General features: G+C 34.4%; 1 protein-coding gene across 1 annotated transcript in view; it reads left to right on the forward strand.

The window, feature by feature from the left end:
* Positions 1-310: 310 nt before the first annotated feature.
* The window catches only part of Ca-alpha1D (Ca[2+]-channel protein alpha[[1]] subunit D), a 438,304-nt gene continuing 413,712 nt past the window's right edge, over positions 311-24,902 (forward strand). Inside the window, exon 1 of the mRNA XM_074138318.1 lies at positions 311-741. The gene's annotated coding sequence lies outside the window, so the exon portion shown is untranslated. The remainder of the gene's footprint in view (positions 742-24,902) is intronic.

Below are 24,902 nucleotides of genomic sequence, written 5' to 3' on the forward strand. Positions count from 1 at the left end.
CTATGACACCTTTCTTGCTATAATAAATTTTACTACAGCGAACATGTATAATAATTAAGTCAACCATTCTTTATTTTTATTTTTTAAACTAATTTCAAGTTATAAGAAAAAATTTAATCATGTAAATCGTGTTAAGATACTGTTTTATCCTCATCAGATTTCTATTCTAGCCAGATTAAATGCAATGCGAAGCTTAACGGAAGCGCTAGTGTGAAGACAGTCTAGCGCGTGCCGTACACGGCGACTTTTATAATAATAAACTAGGGAAGTCTTAGAGAGGGGATTGAAACGGGCCCAGTGCAAAGCCGGGCCTCTCTGTTCACTGTGATTAACGCAGAAAATATTGTGTTAAATTTAACAAAAGTTATTATTATTTTAGTTTATTTTAAAAATAATTATGTTAAGTGTTAAAAACGTAAAAAATAAAAATAGAATTTTAAACAAATGAACACAAAATATTCCTGTTAAATTTGTTCGCGATTATTATTATTTTTATTTTTTTAAAAATATCTTTAATTTTTGTGGAATAGTGCTTTTTATCTTGCAATTTAATTTTAAAAAATTGGAAAAAAAGTTAATGATTATCAAAGAAGAGGAACCCCCCCCCCCCAAAATCATCAATTTCTTGAAGGACTAGCCAAGTTATTAAAGTAGTATCTAGTGTGGTGAACTGCAAGACCTAAATCCGAATTCACCCTTAATTCAAGACTTATGTTCTGGTCTAGATTTTCCCACAGATGTGTAAGTAAATAAATAATTATTTTAAACTTTTTTTTTTCCTAAAATAAATCAAATAGAATAGAATAGAAGATTTGACTACAATTTGATAGTACAGAGTTAGATTTAGAATAATATAAGCAGGAAAAAATTGTTCATCTAACTAATGGCGCAATTAAAGATATGAATTAAATGTTTTTAAAAATCAATATTTTAAGAACATGATTCGATTTTCTTGGTCCAAAAATTTTTGGCGAACACAAATAATTAGAGTATAACTGAATAATATGTTAAACTTATTCACCTATTCACCCCTTTTTTTTTCTTTGTAAAATAATTTATTGTTAAAATTAAATTTGTAACATGGTTTTAACTTAATACTTTTGCTTGTATCAATCATTCATTAGAAAAGTTATGGTATAAAGTATCAGTAAATAACCACATTATAATCGGCTACAGATGTTAAGTGAAGTTCATCTTTTGAAGCAACCATACATTGCAATATACAGTAAGCATTTTGTTAGATTACCTTCTTTATTGCAGAGAACTATTCAGTTGTGTTTTTTATTTTCATTTTTTATTTTATGATTTATTTTTTCTATATCTTGTTCTGATTTTATTTTGTTTTATTTTTTACTTATGCTCAAAAAATTATTCTCCTCAGTTAATTTAAATAATACTTGATATCTTATTTCTTTACTAATATTTAATTAATTATTGTAATAAAGTATTATAATTTTTGTATTTATAAATTTGTAAGGTCAACCCTTGCTATGAGATCTGTATCTCTTTAAGCAATAAAGATTCATTCATTCATTCATTCATTCATTCAGTAAGCATTTTGTAACTTCAGTTTAGACTAGAATGGGCGATTCCTGTAATATCAAAATAAGATTATTGCAAGACAAAGCAGAAATATAATATATATTTTTAAGTCCTGTCAACATCACATTCTTCGAAGATTATCAGGAAATGATTGGAATCTTTTTTCTTGCTTATTTCCGGCCGTTTTGACAGTGTTCTTTTTATGACGGACAGCACTAAAATTATCGATATTTTTTAAATATAACAGGGTATTCATTTTAAGACGGCTCAAATGCATTTCATGCTTAAACGGTTAATCTGAGCGAAAAATGGTAGAGGTAAACTTTGTTGCCCGTCACCTCTATAGTTTCAGAATAAGGTGCCTCCTCTGGCTCGCAAGCCAGGTTAGCTAGGAGGTTATCAACTGCTCTCTGTATCTGAGGAGGCACCTTTGAAGGCACAGTACTTGCTTCACAAGCTGAGAAAGTGCATTATTTGATAAATTAAGGAATAAGTTTGATCCTTTACATGAAATATATTGATCACTTAAATATGTGGCAGGAGGTTTCCAATTTTTTTTAGTAAACGCAACTCTCCCAAAATTACCGAATAATTGTTAAACCTTCTTGTTTGTAACAGGTGTAAAATTATTTTGTAGCCATTTTGTGTATGCTTGAGAACATCTAAAGCTCCTAACATTTGATTTTTCTTAGAAAAATCACTCGGAAAACTACTTATTTCCCGATATTAAGAAAAACACTAGCTTTACAGCCTAGGCAATATTTTCAGTAGAAAGGGGATGAAAAAATACATAAAAATGACCGCGTGCTCTTCTTTCTCTTTGATAACAAGTAAAAAATTGAAATATGATTAATAAATATCAGATTTTGAAATGGTCTAGCACCTTTAATTTTGAAGATATCGAATTGCGGTTTCCGGTTTCTTTCATAACTTTTTATACTCTTTAAAACTGTGTATATGAAAATGGGGTCAACTGCGAACCCTTACTTTTGGACGCGCGTCTGCCGCGTATGCGGGCAGGAATCTAAAATCAAGGCACCTTATCTGAAACTAGAGATGACGGGCAACAAATTGTTTCCTCTACGATTTTTTGCTCAGATCAACCGTTTAAGCATGAAATGCATTTGAGCCGTTTGAAAAAAAAATCTTCTATCCATAAGTAAAATGAAAAAGCTTTTTACTTTGAAGCAGTTCATTAACTAAAAGAACAGAAGTGGTGGATGGTAAGGTATTTTGCCAGCTAATTACTCGTATTAGATTTGCGGATTATTCGCTATTAGACATTCTACTGAGGCCCAGTCTTTTATAAGCGACATACGAATGAAAATAAGACAAATTCTAAAAACTTCTCAAGAAATGAATTTCATGTCAAAAACCACGTAAATAAACAAATTAATGACTTAGTCCCCACCTCATGTACCTTGCGATGTAGAGGTACCTCTCATGTTCCAAGTTCCATTTCCTCGCCAAGTCGTTGCCATAAAAGAGAGTCTGGTTTTCCTTTTCTTGATTCTTCTAATCGGTTTGATTTTGGAGATGTGAGGGTATTTGCTCACAGAACAGTGTAATGGACGGGATTGCCTCTTTTAGGCCTTTACACTTGCCCTGAGCTCCTTCAGAGTTTAAACGCGGTCAACTCCTACTTCTTGAGGCAGTCTGATGGCTTATCCCATTCAGGTTGGTGCTCTGATGACCGTTTAGATTACGCAGGGGGCACAACAAGCAGGCAATCAACTTCACCCCTCTTTACAAAAACAAAAAAAAACCATACATACATAAGTTTGAATACTAAAGTATATTAGGATAAAAGTATCGATTATACAATACCAGATATTGCAAGAGAAGTATCGATGTTGGTATTGTATACGAGAAACTTATCGATTCAGTAGGACTATATGCCTCTTCGCAATCTGGTTTCGCGCCTGGCAGAAAGCTAGTGGGACACGTGTCTGTTATTTTACTGTTTTGTAGTAATTGTGCTTGCTTCGTTTTTGTTTCAGATTATGTCCTCCCAAAAGTAGTAAAATTTATTATTCCATTGTAAATTGAGCAAACAAAATATAGAAACAAATCTGAGCAAATAGAAATGAATTTCATGTCAAAAACCACGTAAATAAACAAATAAGTTTAAGAAATTTTTTTCTATAATAGAATTACTTATGATTTGAAGGCATATCTAAATGTGCAGTTCTCAAGTATTAAACTAGGTCTACTCTTCTTTTCATTCTATTATATAGTCCTGGAATTTTTAAGTATAAAGATGTTTAGCATTGTGGAATTGATGGAAGTTTAAAAGTGATTCTTAAAGAAATGTAAGTGACTTTTTAAGAAAAGAAAGTGTGTAAGTGATTTAAAGAACTGGAAGTGATTCTTAAAGATCTGGAAGTGATTTTTAAAGAGCTGGAAGTGACTCTTTAAGAAAAGAAAATTTGGAAGTGATTCTTAAAGATCTGGAAGTGATTCTTAAAGAGCTGGAAGTGACTTTTTAAGAAAAGAAAATTTGGAAGTGATTCTTAAAGAACTGGAAGTGATTCTTAAAGTACTGGAAGTGTTTCTTAAAGATCTGGAAGTGATACTTAAAGAGCTGGAAGTGACTTTTTAAGAAAAGAAAATTTGGAAGTGATTCTTAAAGATCTGGAAGTGATTATTAAAGAACTGGAAGTGACTTTTTAAGAAAAGAAAGTTTGGAAGTGAATGTAAAGGAAGTAGGGAAGTGTATCTTAAAGTGATTAAAAAAGAATGGATTCTTTGCATCCTGCTGACTTTTCCAAAATAAAGTACTACGGAATAGCCACTCGTTCAGTGGTTACTGGACCCACCCATGGTTTACTGGGAACCCACAAATACTGGGAGAACTGGACATTCAAGCCATTCACACTCAAATGACCAAACTAACAGACTACTTCTTCCTCACCCTTCACATTCTGCCATCTCATTATCACCTTGGCGAGCCTACAGCTTCAAGAAGACTGAAACCAAGACTGTATCAAGAATTTCATTTGGAATGTGTATCACAAATGTGTAAAGCTCTTAGTGAGCTGGCTCATATTTTATTTATAAATATAAATAATCTGATAAATTATGGAGTATTTCCATCTAGTGTTAATATTGATTTAGGTTGGGCAAAAATTTGACTTTCAAAAATAATACTTGTACATATGGCTTTGTTTTACCTTAAGTTAATAAAAATATATTAATTATTTGTCAGGCTTGGACTATGCATCAAATTTGGATTGCAAATTGTCATTTTTGCTGGATTTAAAGTATTCACTTTCAAAAGAAAGGCTTTGACAATGCTTTCTTTAGAAAGAGATTTCATCTTGAAGAAGAAAGACGAATGGATTTTCTTTTAAAGTAGGCTTTCACAATGCTTTCTTTAGAAAGAGACTTCATCTTGAAGAAGTTAGATGATTTCTTAAAGCTTAACCTTTAATTCTGCCTCGATGTTAGAAATATCAGCGAAAAACTGAATTCTGCTTTGTAGGCTTGCCTCCTACACATTTTATTGTCACCTATCGCCATTGTTTTAACGTTTTTCAGTTCAATAAGTTAATTGCTGATGTAATAGATACTGCAGCCCATTCTTCCGAGCCTTCTGTATAATATATTATTAAATAAATATTCAAAATTACTGAGATACATTCATAAAGAAATTTATGAAACTGATTCAAAATTTTAGTCTGCTTGTACCACTGTACTTTTCTCTACTAAAATATAATTTTGAGGTCCATGAACAAGGTGACTTAAGTTTATTATTATATAGGCAGCTGCAGCTAATTGCTGACGTGTGCAAATGGCGGATGTTTATGAAAAAAAGGCGTGTAAAACTGATACAAGCCAAAATATTTACATCGCGCGTTATGATTTTTTTTGATCAAGGTTTTTGTTCCGCCATTTGTATTAATGGATGGCTGTGTATTGGTGATGATATTCTCTTAATTGTGGATGATACTACTCATGATTTTCTGTTAAAGAAGGCTTTGACAATGCTTTCTTTAGAAAGAGATTTCATCTTGAAGAAGGAAGACGAATGGATTTTCTTTTAAAGTATGCTTTAACAATGCTTTCTTTAGAAAGTGACTTCATCTTGAAGAAAAAAGACAAATGGATTTTCTGTCAAAGTAGGCTTTGAAAAAGTTCGATAGTTCCTTAAAGCTTCTCCTTTAATTCTGCTTCGATGTTACATCATTCTTCATGATCTCGTATGTTCGTGTTTTTGAGGTAGAAAAATGAACAATTTAAGTCACTATGAACCCAAATATCAATTCTTCCACCACTAGAGTAATGCTACAACCAGCTGTCCATCTAGAATAAGAGTTAAGGTAGGGGATATCACTTACAGAACATCCTCACCTTTAAAAGGAAGAGATTTACTTCGATCTTTAAGGAGAAATAATTTTTCTTATTCTTACACGAGTAGCAGGCCGAACCATTAAATGTAAATGTGACTGAATTTTCAATCGTAATTCATGAAATCTGCCAGGGCAAGCCGATCACTGAACAGTGAGCTGTAAGCAGCTCCTAGGACGAGTAAATCTAAGGCTAGCCTATTATTATTTTACTTATTTATTTACTTATGATTTAAGGCGCATCAACATTTGAGGTTATTGGCGCCTAGAGCTTTTTTTCAGTACACTGCCGGCCTGACTGGGTTCTCTCGTTACAAACAATACTGTCCGGTGATGGGCAATGAGCTGTAAAGAAGCTCCTAGGAATAGAAAATCTAAGTGTCAGCAGCTGGGATTCGATCCCAGGACCTCCGCGTGGGAATCCAATACGCTAATCGCATAGCTAATCCTTACCCTATCGTCTGTTGTTTATTTTTTACTTGTTACAAGTTTAAATATTTAATTTTTTGATTTTTGCCGTTTAATTTACATTTATTTTATTCAGAATTATAATTAGAATGTCACTTAATTTCTTTGATTTATATTACTATTGAAATCAGGATTCTTAAAACTGTTAAACAACTCTGAACAATTCATTATTTTATAAGCTTTTTGTTTTCACAATAGACATTTATAAAATGTGTAGAATTATACACATTGCAAAAAACTGTCTAAATACGTATTTTTTCAAGTAACTACGTATTAGATAAAATGCAACGCTTAGCACATTCACGAAAAGTAGTAGAAATTTACAAATACACTCTCAAGTTAAGGGGGCGTGGTATGCATAATGTGACGCGTAGAATTTTGTATTTATTTAGCTTTACAGTGATAATTATTATTTTTTTTTAAAAAAAAGTATGCCAACTTAAGTTTGAATTGAGAGCCGGAAGTCATGAGTTTGTTACGCGCAGAACATAGTAACGGAAGTGATGGGTATCTGTGCGCAGACATAGTGACGAAATAATTTTTTTTTTTTTTGTCAACATATTCATAGTGTGTATACCAGTTGGCGGACCTGACATGGGTAGCACACAGGTACAAAAAGTAGATAGGCAAACCATATTTACACGATGCCCGGCCGAACTTCTCGAACTGTCAGCGTGCTGAATGTTATCAGTAAGTATTGTGCGTACAACCTGTACCACATGCTTCACACGTGTACCAACCCACTTTTCACTACCAACTTTTAACTGTATTTTGTCTCATTTTTATTTTATTTCCGTTATTAAAATGTAAAATAGGAAATAACACGATTGCGAGAAAAAAATAAATAATAAAACAAAGTAACTGCGATGTGCCATATATGTCACAATCAGCAACACTTTTATCATGGAATAATCAAGTTAGCGACATTTTTAAACGAAATTTCAAAAAAGTTGTACCAACTTAAATATAATAATAATAAAAAACATTCTGCCCATTTCACTACGAAAACAGCAGGTCGCAAATTTAGTATTTCCTTACCTTGATTACTGTTCGTTGGTGAAACATCTCTGAATTCCTTTGTTTGGTTTTATTTTGAATCTAAGAAGGGATGAACATATTACCTTCATATTTCATACTTCTTGGTTAGCTGAATGTAAAGTACAGAAATATTTCCTTGGTAACAATTTGTACAAGCTCTTCAGGAATCAACACCCTCAATATTTATTTGATATGTTCAGCAATAAGGGCCAAGTTAGATCTTAGAAACACTAGAAAAGTGTTGACTTTTCTACAAAGTGTTGACTCAGTTGTATATTTCTCAATTCAGAACAATCCTCTTCATTCTGGAACTCTTTACCGCCATTTTTAATCAATAAAACTATAATAACAACATTTAAAACTGAATTGTATATTTAATGCAGCTCCACAAAGATGAAGTCAACTGTTGTTTAATAATATTTATAATTATTTGATTTAATAGTTAATTATAGCCCAATAATTACTAAAAAGGTAAAGTAATTGCCTATTTTTTCAGGCGGGACTTTACGTCCAACTACCAATTAGGTGTCGTGGACGAAGGTGACTAGTAAACATACTTTACTGTAAATTTCTTTTATTAATTATTAAATAAAATCCAAGGCCTAAGACTGGGAATCGAACCCAGTACCACAATACATAGCTTTACTGGTATCGCCTCTTAACCCGCTCGGCTACCGCGGCGCCTCCAATAATCACTATTGTTAAATATTTAGTAAAAAATGTGTAAAAAGTTGACCGGTTTAGCACACAGAGCTTACGTTTAAATTCTTATATTTAATATATTTCTGTGGCTTGGTGCAAGAAGTGCCAATGTAAAAAAAAAAATGGATTACGAGTGTACGTCCTCTTTGGTTTACCTGGGGGGGGGGGGGGATATTGATGCTAAATTTTGACATTGGCACTAGTAAGTTTTAGTAACTCAGTTACTACTTTGAAATCGACTTCGGCACTCCTTGCAAGAAAAATTCTGATGGTTAATATATCAAAACAGATTTTTTTTTTACTCATTTTTACCAAAATCTGACATTGGCACTTCTTGCACCAAGCCACAGATTTATTTCATTGTCCTTGAGAGATACTACCACAGAACAAAAAGACAAGTTTGTTTCATTTTCTCTGGGTTTGTATCTATCCACCAAAACTCAGAAGCAAAAAACATCGGAGATATGTACGATGTATCGTATGTAGTTCTAATTTGCTGTACTATCAAAAGAGGCTACGATAAGAATTTGGTAAAAATTGGTTATCTGGAAGCAGTATATCGATTTTTTCATTAGATCTATAATTTTCAATCGAAACATTTTTTCAATCCCGATTAAGGGCAATTTTGGGAGAGGAGATGGTGAGGCTTCATCAGTAAATTTTAATGGGCAAACTACAGCCGGCGGGCCAACTCCCGCTAAAAGTATTTATGACTTAAAGGCAGTTGGTGGAGATTGCACTTAGAAGTATTCTACGAGTATTATATTTTAGGAATGGATCTATCAGGTAGCAAGCTAGTAAGGTTATCTTCCTTCTTTAAACTCACCACCCTGGCACATACTCTGGCGAAGGTGACCACCTAGATGACACCAGAAGCGTTCTTATTTTGTAATGTATGAACTGTGTTCCCAAAAAATTTCGAGTTGAAGTTGTAAGATCTAGACAGCCGCCAACAGTTGTATTTGAACTTAGGACTTGAGATGTACAACTTTTTTTTAAAAAAGAGAACAATGGTTTTTCAGTAATGAGGCTCAAAAGAAGCTGTATTGTACATGCTCTTCAAGAATATTGCAGTAAACATGTAAAACATTGAAGTCATTATGGTATAAATTCTAAGTTTCAATATATTTTTGTATAGTGTAAACTACGCCAAGAAAAAGTCGTATTTTTTTTTTCTACACCAAGTTGCATGCATTTAAAAGAATATTATATTAACAGATTCAATTAAGTGATTGACAAAGCAAACTGTAGCTTTGTATATAAATAAACCGAGCTGCTTCTATATTTAACGCGGTGCCAATGCTCGCACCAGCAGCTTCATCCAATGGGAAATTACTAGTAAGCAATGCTATCATCATACAAAGTTGCTTTAATAAACAGACTAAATTATTTAGGTAAGATGTTTCAAAACTCGGGTTTTTACTAATTAATTTTATATTTTTGTAGACAATGTAGGAATTCATGCAAGCTTGGCAATGTTGGAATTCATGCAAGCGTGGCAATGTAAGAATTCATGCAAGCATGGCAATGTAGGAATTCATACAAGCATGGCAATGTTGGAATTCATGCAAGCGTGGCAATGTAAGAATTCATGCAAGCATGGCAATGTAGGAATTCATGCAAGCATGGCAATGTTGGAATTCATGCAAGCATGGCAATGTAGGACTTCATGCAAGCATGGCAATGTTGGAATTCATGCAAGCATGGCAATGTAGGAATTCATACAAGCATGGCAATGTTGGAATTCATGCAAGCTTGGCAATGTTGGAATTCATGCAAGCGTGGCAATGTAGGAATTCATGCAAGCTTGGCAATGTTGGAATTCATGCAAGCGTGGCAATGTAAGAATTCATGCAAGCATGGCAATGTAGGAATTCATACAAGCATGGCAATGTTGGAATTCATGCAAGCGTGGCAATGTAAGAATTCATGCAAGCATGGCAATGTAGGAATTCATGCAAGCATGGCAATGTTGGAATTCATGCAAGCATGGCAATGTAGGACTTCATGCAAGCTTGGCAATGTTGGAATTCATGCAAGCGTGGCAATGTACGAATTCATGCAAGCATGGCAATGTTGGAATTCATGCAAGCGTGGCAATGTAAGAATTCATGCAAGCATGGCAATGTAGGAATTCATGCAAGCATGGCAATGTTGGAATTCATGCAAGCATGGCAATGTAAGAATTCATGCAAGCATGGCTATGTAGGAATTCATACAAGCATGGCAATGTTGGAATTCAAGCAAGCGTGGCAATGTAAGAATTCATGCAAGCATGGCAATGTAGGAATTCATGCAAGCATGGCAATGTTGGAATTCATGCAAGCATGGCAATGTAGGAATTCCTGCAAACATGGCAATGTTATGTTATAATCTAATAAATAAGTAGTAAATAAATTTCGATTTCAAACTTCTCAATCTGCTGGGAAAGTGAACTATCCCGCTTCTTCAAGGCGTCTTGTCATCCCTGAGGTTATCCCAATCTAACAACACGAACAAATACTCACCAAAGACACCCCTAACATTCATACAGTATGTGCAGAGGCAGTTTGCTTGGTCTTAGCAAAACTAGTGGCAAATTTACAAACATGGAGTCCATGAACAGACAAGACAGAAGACACACCAACACTGTAATGTAAACTATTACTTTGTAAACTAGGTAAATAATGTTTGTAAATTTCTTTACATTATACATATTCATTTTAATAGAATTATTGTTAACAATCTGTAAATATGTTCCACAGTCCTGAAGATGACCCTTGTCCCTAGGTCGAAAGCTCGGCAGAATAAATGTATCACGACTGAAATGGCAATTATTTTTTCATCCTATTAAAATTATTTAGATTGATTTGTTATCATTTATAGGTTAGTTAGTTGAACTTGTAAATATTATTTACAGGTTAGTTAGTTGAACTTGTAAATATTATTTACAGGTTAGTTAGTTGTTTGTACTTGCCAATATTATTTACCTGTTACAATTATTAAGTATTCTCTTAAAGGTTATTTTGTTTTGTCTAACTTTGTTTTGTAATAATTGAATGTAATTTAAAGTGACATTTAATTTCCCCTACTCCTTTTACATTCTATTAATTTACCCTATTTTAATTAATTCACCTATTATTTTGATTGATAGACTCACTTTTTCGCAATAGATAATCAATAAAAGGCGTAGAATGTACAAATTACGTTAACTACATAAAGAGAACATTTTACAAAGAAACGAAGTACTAGATAATATGTAATGCTTGCACATTCTGCAGGTAACAATGTACACTCAACAGCAAAAAAATCCGGACACTTAATATTTTTTATATACACAGTGATGTGTTTGTTTTTGTGGGTAATCTGGTTATTACAGAGAAGGAAGGGTCTAAGTCCATTGAAATAATCCCTTCAGGATCAGTAGGACATGAGATAAGACTCAGATGTGGCTTATTTGTCTTGAGGGCTGCTTTACCTGACGGAACCCTTCTAAACTGTAAGTAGGTTTTCGCACCTTTAAAGATCTTTAATTTATTAACCACGCCTTTCTGTCATTAATAGACGTGATTTTTTTTATTTATTTTGGTCCAGAATAATGGTTCTTTCCAATGTAGACGTAGCCCGAGCTGATGCCTTGGCAAGAGAAGGTCGGAGCGTCTTCCGATCTATTGCAGAAACGCTTGGAGTAGCGAAGTCCACCATTAATGATGCACTCCAGCGTTTCCGGGAGACTGAGACTGGCAGTGGCCGACCAAGGGCCACAACTGAAGTTGACGATCGATTTATCACGCTCTCAGTATTGAGAGACCGCCATATAACTGCTCCTGAGGTTCGGGACAGGCTTCAAGTGGCGCGAAATACGCATGTTAGCTCGGAGACTGAGGGAGCGTGGACTTGAAGCAAGGCGCCCCGCGACAGGGCCCCAACTCCTGGAAAGGCATGTTAGAGAAAGGCGATTATTTGCCGACCAGCATTTTCATTGGACTGTAGAGCAATGGTGAACAGCTTTATTCACAGATGAGTCTCGCTTTGGTCTATACCACTCAGACGATCAAGACAAGAGTGTGGAGACGATCAGGGGAGCTCAATGTACTCTTCGCGAGTCACGACCTTTTGAAAGGAGATCAGTTATGGTTTGGGGTGGAATCAATTTCCACGCCCGTACTGATCTGATTTTCATTGATAATGGGGGCTCTGTCTGCTCGGAGGTATACCTACATTGAGGAAGTGCTCCTAGAGGCTGTGATCCCGTTTGCTCCATTTATTGGGTGACCAATTCACTTTGATGCAGGATAATGTTCGCCCACATGCAGCCAGAATTGTTACCAAATACTTGGAGCAAGTGAGAATCACAGTTCTGGACTGGCCTGCACGAACTCCCGACATGAATCCCATAGAAAATTTGTGGGATAATTTAGGAAGGCGTGTTAGACATCGGTCATTCTCCTCCTAGTGACTTAAATCAGCTCTAAATTGCTCTTCGTGAAGAATGGAATGCTCTGCAGGTGGAGTACGTCCAAAATTTTATTTTTTTTCTATGCCTGACAGGATTAGGGCCCTTCGCCATAGAGGAGAGAGAAATACCCGCTATTAGAAGAACATCCTTTGTCAGAAAACCTGATAAAAATGAAGAATAAAGTTTAAAAAAAATGTGTTAATTTCTTATTTTTCTTTATTTTATAATTTTGTGTTAATAATTAATAAAACTTATTCATTTGTGGCAGATTTTGTGTAAATAACTTATAAATAAACCAATTCTTACCATAAATTAAAAAGATTAACGTATTTAACAAAATTATGAGACCAAATCCGAGTGTCCGGTTTTTTTGTTGCTGTTGAGTGTATATTTAAGCCATCTAAAAACTATTTAGCAAAAAATTCCAAGTCTGAAAAATGCTTATACTATATATCTTCATTATTATTATTATGAATATTTTTAGATGCTAAATAAATGTTCAATTTCACTTGACAGTATTTATAACGGCGCTTGGTGAAATAATTGGAGTGGCGCATGCGCTTCGCTTCGTAGTATTGTTTTATTTAATTAGTTGTTATTGTTTAGGCCAGAGAGAAGTGGGATGCGCCCTCAGATTGTCCAAACTACTAGCTCGTTCGTTCCCATTTATTTTTATATTAAGGTAAGCCGGAGTGGTTGGAACGTTCTGTCTGTAAATAGCTGCAGTGAGTCAGTTTACAGCCGCTAGCTAACACACGCTCTTAGAATTAATACCGCCGAAGTTATTTGGGCAACAATATTCCGGAAGTGTTTTAACAAAAGTTTCTAGTCATTTTTCTTATTCAAGCAATAGAAAATAGACTATTTTTCTTCAGTAAAATTCGACTCACAAAAAAGTATAGTTGTAATATGTTAGATTTCTTAATATCTCATATTCTATTTAGGTCTTGTAATACTAAAGATTTCATTTTTGATTTTGTGATTTCACTTGGAAAGTCCGTTTGTCTTCTGAGGAAGAGATAAAGTGTTTAAAGATACAAAATCTCTCTCACTGTCTGCAATCTATCGTGCGTAAATTTCTCTTTGCACAACGTACGAGGTCTGTAAATTAAGTAATGAGACTGATTTTTTTTAAATTTTTGTATTCAAAAAGAATTACAATTCTATGTATATTGTCACCTTCAAAATAACTTCCTTCTGAAGCCACAAAGCGCTGGAGAACTGTTTCTTCCACTCCTCATAGCAGTGCTCGAACTCCGATACTGGAATAGCCTTCAGCTGGTCGGTTACAGCCGTTTGAATGTTTTCGAAAGGTGCCTTGACTTTTTGGATTCAATTGAAAATGACCCCACATTTTCTGGAACGCGTCATTACTGGTGACGAGTATTGGGTGTTTCTGAGTACGACCCAGAAACCAAGCGCCAGAGCATGGAGTGGTACACTTCAACCTCTCCAAGGCCCAAAAAAGCAAGGATGGTGGCGAAGTCGAAGATCAAATGCATGCTGATTTGTTTTTTCGATATCCACGGAATCGTCCACAAAGTGTTTCTACCTCAAGGTCAAAACGGTCAATCAACACTTTTACCGAGAGGTCCTTGAAAAAACTGCAAAAAAGGGTCATTCGTGTGAGACCAAACATCAAGAACAAGTGGGTGTTGCATCACAGATAATGCTCCTTGTCACACAGCAATTTCAATAAACGGTGTTTTTGGCCAGTAAAAACATTCCTGTGGCTCCTCAGCCTCCTTATTCGCCTGACTTGAGCCCTTGTGACTTTCTTTCTCTTCCCGAAGTTGAAAAATCACCTCAAGGGAACTCATTTTGGGACAGTCGAAAACATTCAAACGGCTGTAACCGACCAGCTGAAGGCCATTCCAGTATCGGAGTTCGAGTACTGCAATGAGGAGTGGAAGAAACGTCTCCAGCGCTGTATGGCTTCAGAAGGAAGTTATTTTGAAGGTGACAATATAGAATTGTATTTCTTTTTGAATAAAAATTTTTTAAAAAATCAGTCTCATTACTTAATTTACAGACCTCGTATAAGAGAAATATGCTAACTGCGTCTATACAATTTTTTTTCTTTTTTCCTGCAGACGTTCTAATTTGTCTGTATAGATATGTGTCCAAGATTAAGTTTTTTTTAGCATAAAAAACATTCCGTTCACACTTAGTCCGTCCTTGTCTACTAAGACGGCCGAACCAAAATACCCTAGACTAAGGTTAATTGGGTCTATCAAGGCTAAAGAATTGTTCTAATATTTTGAATAACTCAGCTTATATGTTGGCTTAGTCTGCGGACAATCGATTTCTATGCGCATTGCTGCATTTAATATTTTTGAAAATTATATAAATATATTAATTCCAAAATCTGAAATGTATGAATGTGATTCATGTCTTTTTTGTCTAATTTATTGGTTACAGACTACAGTTCCAATTGCAGTTTTACAGTAGGAGTAATGTTGGGAGACACACTTTATTTACATTAAAACAAATTCATGAGTGATGCTGCTATAAGTTAATATTGACACAGAATACTGATCTATCCTTGAATAACAGCTATAAATATCCCATAACTGGTATCCCAAAAATCTTAACCTCAACTGGTATCGGGTCATCTTTGACCCGAAACTTTAAATGCACATTACTTTTAAAAGGCCATCGATATAATTAAAGTCGATTCAGTAGTTGTTAGAAAAATTTATTTAGCAAACGAAAATGATTGTTTTATAAGATTAGGCGTTTTCCACCATAAAAATGGCCGTAACTTTTCTATCCTTTATCCTACAACAAATCTGTTTATTCCAAACGAAAGAGCATTAAATTTCCTATAAATATGCTCAACCCAGAGCCTCAAAACATTTCTTATCAACAATGAAATTTTTACTTTAATGTCTAAAAAAATTCGTTCTCAATGATTTCTGTTAAAATTTTTAACTATATTTTTTCAATGATTAATGAATCAAGGAGTCACATAATTTCAGAAAAAGTTGCTCATTTATTGAGCTTCAAGATCATATGGATTTTGTTTTATTTTTAATAAAACCCTACCCCGAACAGAGGGGTGTAAATGCAGAAAACTGGGATTTTGCGTAACCGACTTTTCTCTGATATCAAATTATTAATTCACTCGTCCGTCAATTTTTAGAGAAAGAACAAAATGAGAAGTAACCATTTTAGTTTGGAACAATTATTATTGAATAAAACGGAAGTAAAAAATACGGTAGCAATAAAATACAGTAGTAAAAAAAGTACAATAGGCAGGTGCCTAGTTAAAATTGCTACAAAAATCGTTCGAACTATTCAAACAAGGAAGTGGGAAAGAATTGTGGCAAATTTTTAGTTTCTTGACAACCATCGCTCGTGTAAAGTGATCATTAATGACCTAATGGAGGTTTTTTTTTCCATCAAAGTTAATTAATAATTAAAAAATAAAATAAAATCGGAAAAACCTCCATTATATCATTTAGTTTAAGATAAGATTCTCAACAATATTAGACGTGTACATTGGGCAATTCGAATAATTTTTGTAGCGATTTTAGGTAGGCACCTACCCATTGTACTTTTTTTACTACTGTATTTTATTGCTACTGTAATTTTTACTTCCGTTTTATTAAATAATAATTGTTAAAAACTAAAATGGTTACTTTTCTTTTTGTTCCTTCTCCAAAAATTGACATACGAGTAAATTAATAATTTGATATCAGCGAAAAAGTCGGTTACGCAAAATCCCAGTTTTCTGCATTTACACCCCTCTGTTCGGGGTAGGGTTTTATTAAAAACCAAAAAACATCCATATGGTCTTGAAGCTCAATAAATGCACAAGTTTTCCTGTAATTGGTTGACTCCTTGGTTCATTAATCATTGAAAAAATACAGTTGAAAATTTTAACAGAAATCATCGAGAACGAATTTTGTAGACATTAAAGTAAAAATTTCATTGTTTATAAGAAACGTTTTGAGGTTCTGGGTTAAGCAGATTTATAGGAAATTTAATGCTCTTTCGTTTGGAATAAGCAGATTTGTTGTGGTATAAAGGATAGAAAAGTTACGGCCATTTTTATGGTGAAAAACGCGAATATCGACGGAAAAGTTAAAAAAAAATGCTAATCTCTTGGACACTATTGAGAATCGGCCTATAGTGAATAGAATATTTTTTGTTCCATTTGAGCAGCTGAATCACCTCCCAAAGTTTCCACCTTAAAAGGCGTTGTACATCTGCTTTCGTGATTGTCCAGGTTTCAGAGGCATACACCAGGACAGGGCGTACAAGAGTTTTAATATAAATTCTTAGCTTGGTTGCCCTGTCCAACAACCTACTTCTCATGTGCCTATAAAGGCCGAAGTAGCACTTATTCGCGGATATGATCCTTCTGCTGATCTCGCTCGAGACGTCACTACTAGCAGTTACTAGAGATCCCAGGTACACAAAGCTGTCGACCTTCTCCTTCTTTGAAGTGGGCCTTCAAACCTTCGTTAGTTAAAAATTTGGTTTTATTAATCACACTATCCACACTGACCTAAAAATCCCTTTGGTCCTTGACCTAGCCAAATCCCCCGTTACACCAAATTTCATTCCTAAACTTTCCCAACACTTCAACCAGCTCATAGACAACCTGCTCCAGACTACCCTTCCTTCGAATCCTCCCCGAAGACTGCAGAGCGTGGATGGATTCGCTATCACCTAATCTTATGATAGAATAGGGTATCCTTCGAATTTACTTCTTCGGTATCCTGAGTTAGCTGATGGTTACCATTAGGATGGCCCTCATTCAATTCATTTTGTATATTATACGGAATCATATTTACTTGTTGCCAATTAGACAGTTGTCAATTAATTAAAGAGAGTTAAAATGAAACAAAAGTTCTTAATTTCGAAGTCTTCAGTGCATCAGTTTGTCTCAGATAATTCTTTTATGCTATAAAAATTACAGAACATTATTAAAGTATTTTCTTTTTCTTAGAAGACTAAAAAAAGTCATTAGTGTGACAGAAGAAAATGAAAATTTACAACTTTAACTGAAAAAGATACTGAATAAAAGTCCAATACAGTTGATTAGAGATCATTTGTAGAGGTTGTTATCATTTTTTTTAATAAAAATAATGAATATTCAAAGGTCTGGTTTTCATTTACACTCTTTCCGGGAAATAGAATATTTTCTTTTTTCTGTCTCTAGTTATTATTTCAATTTTTACTTTTTAAATTTATTTTTTAAAACTTTTTCCTTAATACATCTTTTCCTCAACTGACAGGAAATTTTACAAAATTAAACTATAAGTTTCCACTGCTTACTAGTTACCAGTTCACTCGAGAAAGTGAGACAGTTATTGCCAAAATAAATTTGATTAGATTTCCTGTAATGTGGACAGAAAAAGCATCTTTTTATTTTTTGTGATCCATTTAAAACGCACCAATCGCTAATAACTTTTTAGGAAAGCGGAATTTCGAAAAAAACCCACGAAATAAACTATATGTTTTTTTTTAGTCTAGTTTACAAATTTTCCACCCCCCGATGCAGTATCTTCATTTTTGGTGTAGTTACGGCCAAAAAACCTGATCTGAGTTTCATAAGAACCACTGGTTTTGACAATGATTATCTAAACTACATACAAAATTGTGAAAAATTGCGTTGATTCCACTTTGGATATCCCTAATATTTATCGAGATATTTAAGATCAAAGTTACAATTTTATCTTATTCGTGAACGGTTTTCAATATTAATTTTCCACCAGAAATACACGTTTTGGAGGTCCTTTGACTGCAAAAAAATGTTATTTTGTGACGCAAAGAACAAAAATAATAATAATTGATGATTTAAAAAAAATGCAGAGTAATGTAATGGTTGTGGGAGAATCAGGATAAATTTGTTTTATCATCAACTAAAAGCAACCATCACATCATGTTAATGTACCCCCGTATGCAAGACTTCTTGAGCTATGATTACGGTAAGAATATCTTGCCAGGGTGTTGGTCTAGTGGTCAAGAGCGTGGCTTTGAAAGTGGGAGCTCCCCAGTTCGAATCCTGCGTTTGCTGTCATTCTTAATACTTAATAAATCATAATACTTTTTTTAATAAAATGTAGCCATTCAAAAGACATTAGGTCAATACGAGGGTCGTTTGAAAAGTCCGTGCAAAGTCAGAGAGATAGCACCACTGGCGCGTATCGAGGTTATGTTTAGTTAGTAGCATCTCTTGGAAGAACACACACCAAGTTTCAGCCAGATCGGTCTATTTCTTTGTGTTTGGCATTCGTTTGAATCGAGGAAGTCGAGTGATTTTCAAAAAATGGACGAAAAAGAATTTCGTGTGTTGATTAAACACTACTTTATGAAAGGCAAAACGCCTCAGGAGACTAAAGAGAAGCTTGATAAACATTATGGTGACTCTACACCTTCGATTAGAACAGTTTATAAGTGGTTTCAAAATTTTCGGAGTGGCCATATGGGCACAAGTGACGCTGAACGTTCTGGACGCCCTGTTGAGGTTACTACTCCAGAAATCATTGATAAAATCCATGATATGGTGATGGATGACAGAAGAGTGAAGGTGCGTGAGATTGCTAGTGCTGTGGGCATCTCGAATGAACGGGTACATAATATTTTGCATCAACATTTGGACATGACAAAGCTATCCGCAAGATGGGTGCCGCGATTGCTCACGCTTGACCAAAAACGAAATCGTGTGAAGTGTTGCAAGGACGGTTTGCAGCTGTTCCTGAAGAATCCGCAGGACTTTAAGCATTGTTTCGTCAGTGTGGATGAAACATGGATACATCACTACACTCCTGAGACCAAAGAACAATCTAAACAATGGGTTACCAAGGGGGAATCTGCGCCAAAAAAGGCGAAGACCGTTCCTTCGGCCGGAAAGATTATGGCGACTGTCTTTTGGGATTCGCAAGGAATAATCCTCATCGACTATCTGGAAAAGGGTAAAACTATTACAGGCGCATATTATTCATCGTTATTGGACCGTTTGAAAACCGAGCTGCAAGAAAAACGCCCACGATTGGCCCACAAAAAAGTCCTTTTCCATCACGACAACGCACCAGCTCACACCTCAGCAGTTGTGGTCGCAAAATTAATGGAAATAGGGTTCCAACTCGTTTCACATCCCCCCTATTCTCCAGACTTGGCCCCCTCGGACTACTATTTGTCCCCCAATATGAAGAAATGGCTGGCGGGAAAAAGATTATATTCAAACGAGGAGGTGATTGCAGAAACGAATAGCTATTTTTCAGACTTGGACAAATCCTATTATTCGGAAGGGATCAACAAACTAGAGCAGCGTTGGACGAAGTGTATAAGCCTAAAAGGAGACTATGTTGAAAAATAAAAAAGGTTTACCCCAAAAAATTAAGTAGTTTTAATTTTTGCACGGACTTTTCAAATGACCCTTAAATTCTTCGTCAATATAGGAAGTGAAGTATAAAATGTTGCTAATAGAGCCAAAAGTACACAATTGTGCAACAGTAGCCACCCTACACAAGCAATTAGTAACTATATACAAATTTAAGTGGACAGATGTTTGTATAGAATTCCGTGGGAGACCCCATGATTACAGATTCAGTAGAATCTCCAAATCCATGCATTTCATTCCCAATCTCGTCTGGAAATCGGAGGAGAGCTTGGAGATCACATCTTAGTATCAAAAACAAAGACTAATTGTTGATCCCTTAAAATCATTTGCTAATTGTGTCTATTGATTCAGAGGCGCCAAATTTAAATGAGCAGTTAGAGAAGAATGCTTAATAGGTATAAAACATTATTTAGGTGCAAATCGATTTATCGAGCTGAAGCTGTGACGCTTCATGGCTTTTATTATCTACTTAGAAGGAATTTGAGTTGCTTTAAGGTTGAATATAATTTAAAAAAAAGACAGTACCATAATAAAATGGAGAAGGGAACTGTTAAACCTTAATTCTAGACCATACAGTAAGGAGAGTTCCGAGTTATGTTCCTTGTGCAATTTGAATCAAAAAGAAAATGGTGAACATTTCCTTGCAGTCTGTCCTGTTCTGAAAGAAGTTAGAATCAGGTACTTGGGGAAAAGAGAGCTCACAGAGGTGGAAACTGATAGATGCGTTAAATGGTAAAGACTGGGACAGCCTATGTAAATATGTTAATGTAGCCAGTAGGTATAGAATTTTTTTAGTTTTTGAGCTTAATTATTAAGAAGTCAATGTTCATTTTTATGCAGCTTTTCTTTTCTATTATAGTTTTTTGTTTTGAGTTATTGAATTTAGTTTAATATAACAACTAATTGTTTAATATAACAACAAATAACAACTTGGCAGACCGTTTATTATACCATGTCTGTAAGCTGTAAGTTTAAATTTTGTAAGTTTTATGTATATATTTTGTATGTAAATAAAGCTGTCTACTCAATTATTTGCTATTAAATTGTTGGAATAATTCTGTTCTGTTTTAAAACATTCTAGAAAATAATTTTATACTCGCCGATAGTGAAACCGCAATTAAAGTTATTTGCTAAATATTGGCAGTATTGCAAAATTATATTCCTTTGTTTGTGTTTGTTTTAGATTAAAATTAGAATTAGAAAAGGGATGGGACTTATATCCCACAGCACCGCAGCCACTAGAGACTTAATAATATAATAGTATTGTTTTATTAAAAAATAATACAAATAAAAAAGAAAATAGCTAAATAACAACACTTAGACTTGGACACAAGGTACCGTCTGCCAAGTTGATTTTACAGTAAACAAAAGAGTTGCTCCACAAAATATATATTGAAAATATTTATAGGAAATTTAATGCTCTTTCGTTTGGAATAAGCAGATTTGTTGTGGGATAAAGGATAGAAAAGTTACGACCGTTTTTATGGTGAAAAACGCGTAATATCGACGGAAAAGTAGAAAAATGCAAATATCTTGGGCACTATTGAGAATTGGATCAAAATGAATAGAATATTTTTTTGTTGCATTTGAGCTGCTGAATCATCTCCCGAAGTTTCGACTACTCCTCCTTAATTTTTTTGCTATTGTAAAATCGAGTTTGTAGAAAATTCCTCTTTGCGGATCTTTATTCAATCGATTGTTCAAAGTTTCCAAAATTGCTCCTACGCTTTCCGTAAACTTTGTACATAAATTCCATCCATATACAACATGAACCAGTAAGTAATGTCTACTGTGTGTAGTACAATTAAAGTGGAGCTCAATGACGTATTGGCCAACTTCATATTTTCCACTGTTCTTGAGTGACGTCACTTTAATTTTTTTTTTCTAAAATCATTACTTTTTTCCAATAAAAATGTTATTACTCAGAAAGTTTTAGTCCGAATTCGATTCTGAAGACACGGTTAGAAAGACAGATAAATTTTCTAAAAATTGATACCATTTCGAATAGTGCTGCACGAGAAACGAGACAAATCTCGGTCTCGGTCTCGGTACCGAGACCGAGACCGAGACGAGACTTGAGCAACCGAGACCGAGACATGATATATATCTCGTCGAGAAATCTCGGTCTCGTCTCGGTTTTTCAAATATTAATTTTTAGCTACAAAATTATAAAATTGTGTACTTTATTAATAAATAATCATTACAGGTATTGAATTAATTATTAAAAGATACGATTTTATTATATATGTTCAATATTACTACATCTATTTGACTTCGAATTACATAAGTAAAGTAAGCAAAGTAAAGTAATCGCCTATTTTTTCAGGCGGGGCTTTACGTCCAACTACCAATTAGGTGTCGTGGTTGGAGGCGACTAGCAAACATACTTTACTGTAAATTGCTCATATTAACCATTAAATAAAATCCAAGGCCTAAGACCGGGAATCAAACCCAGTACCACAATACATATTAGCTTCGCAGGTCTCGCACCGCTCGGCTACCGTGGCGTCCCCCTTCGAATTACATAATTTTTACATAAATTCACTAAATTTCACTAAATTTCAGTATTCATATCATTCATTCATTCATTTCATAAATTTCACTATTAATAATCTAATACTTTGAACTTAGATATTATTTGAATTATATTTTAGAATTTTGGAATTAGTGAATTTGAAAAAAAAGACTTTCACCTAAAAAATATTGCCACAAATTTTCGTTTTTAAGATACACTTTGCCCAAGCATTGATACATAAAAGAGCTTTTACTGAGTCAGAAGTTAGAGCTTCTATTGGTCATTATCATCTTTCCGATGGCACTGAAGTTGCACAGATACTAAAAATATCTTTCGCCATTCTAGACAAATTTTTGAAGGAATTCTCATGTGTTTTCCACCATTCTAAAATGTCAACGTCTACTGGTGCTTGGTCTAATTTGGTGTAATTAATTATTTCTGTCTTCCATACTTCGGTGATATTTGCTGATTTTTGAGCAAATGGTGCAAAAATATTGATGCAGTCGTCGTCGTCGTCAAAAGGTGAATCATCAGATTCTTTATCTTCACCAACAGCCATAACTAATGGAGCGGGAAGTTTGTTGGGAGGTGTATTTTTTATTTCACGAATCGACTTGTTATAGGAGGCAGATATGTTATTTGGATCTTTCATTTGGCGCGTTTTTAACATCTTTTTGAAATTATATAAAGATATATAACAGTAATAGTAATATATGATGCATTGAAGTGTAAGTAGTTGTCTTCTTTTACACACATTTTCATTACCAATATATAAATTAAAATAATTATTAGAAAATAATAACATTTTTTGAAAAGATTATTAATAGCAAACCGCTTTTAATACTTAAACAAAAATTCAAAAAACCGAGACCGAGACCGAGATATCTCGACGAGACCGAGACCGAGACTTGAGCGACCGAGACCGAGACCGAGATCGAGACTGCATAAAGTCTCGCCTCGTCTCGGTCTCGTGCAGCACTAATTTCGAAGCATAAGTTATTCTCCAAACAGCCTCAATTTTCCTCCGGACGATTACTTTTATTTTTCCAGTATCCAGGATATAATTCGTTTCCGTATATAACACATAATGAGAGGTGTTCATGGGCAATCTAAACAAATTTTTTGTTAAGGAAAAAACGTATTCAATTTTTCTACCTCGTGAACCCACAGAAAACCTTCAATCTTGAGCACAGTAGGAAATTATAGGACCCGCATTACTGAATTGAAAATATTAAATTTTGCAGAGGGATATCGCTGTTATTGATTAAATCACTATAGGTTATCATCACAGCGGATTTTGATAACCTTATCGTTTCCTCGAAATGCTATAAAAGACTTATTGTGCCTCATTGTTGCAGATTCAATAAATGTGCTTGAATAAGTTAAATCTTTATAGGAACAAAACGATCATGTGTAAATTGAAATTGTAAAGGGTACCGCCTTAAAATTTATGTTTCAATAATTTTTTTTTTTTTTTGTAGTTTGTAGATTTGATTTCAATTGACCCGGCGAGAATGAAAGTGGCGTAAGTCCATTTTGAGCAGTTTTGTGATAAAATGAGTTTTGTGTTTTGCTCTATAAAAAAATGCAGATAATAAAAATAGCTTTATTACTTTTGTTTTTATTATTATTACATAGAATCAAATGTTTTGTTGCATACTAGAAAGTAATGGGATTTTAAATTATTTTAGAAAATGCAAAAATGTGACTTACTTCATTGTCATCCTCAACATATCTGGCGCAAGGTTAAACAAAGCGGCATTTCAAACCAATTTTAAGGGTTTTATTCCATAAACCAATGCTTCAAGATGCTGAAGACTCATCACTAGGGAACGGATTCGTATGTATTTACATATTTTTTTCTAGGCAATTTACAGACGTTTTTCAACTAGAAGTATACATACTGACACCTTTTAAGCCGTTTGAGTCTACTTTTATTTCACATATTTCCACATATTTGGATGTTATCGCATATTTATACGTATTTGATTAAAATAAATAAATATTTCTACATATTTAATCAAAATATGTACATATTTTTTCATATTTTTCATTTTGGGCATATTTTCATAATTGGGAGGTGGTTGACAGGAACTGTGAACCACAGACTGTAGGGCTGTGAATCACAGTGGGTACAATGGTTATTGTAATTTACACAGAATGCTGCTAAACAGTGACGGGCACTTGTTACTTCTTTGAAGTAGTCTGACGTTGTCTGTTCTTTCAGCTCGTTCGTTGAAGTGTCCAATTCATTTCGTTCGGTCACTTAGTGTATTCTTTTTTGGGTGAAATGCCACGAACATCGGCCTCAAACAAACAACTGGTTGCTAAATATCTTCGCGAGTTTCCAGCAGAACTTTTTCGAAGTGATGGAGACATTTTGTACTGCACAGCTTGTGACAAGCGCGTTTCTTGCTCTCAACGTTCCCAAGTCACCCAACATATTGCCACCAGATCGCACATAGAGAATAAAAACAGAAATAAAGAGAGGAC

This window comes from Rhodnius prolixus, unplaced genomic scaffold (genome assembly GCF_049639745.1).
Source record: "Rhodnius prolixus isolate KJV_2025 unplaced genomic scaffold, Rpr scaffold_11, whole genome shotgun sequence".
Classification (NCBI taxonomy): Eukaryota; Metazoa; Arthropoda; class Insecta; order Hemiptera; family Reduviidae; genus Rhodnius; species Rhodnius prolixus.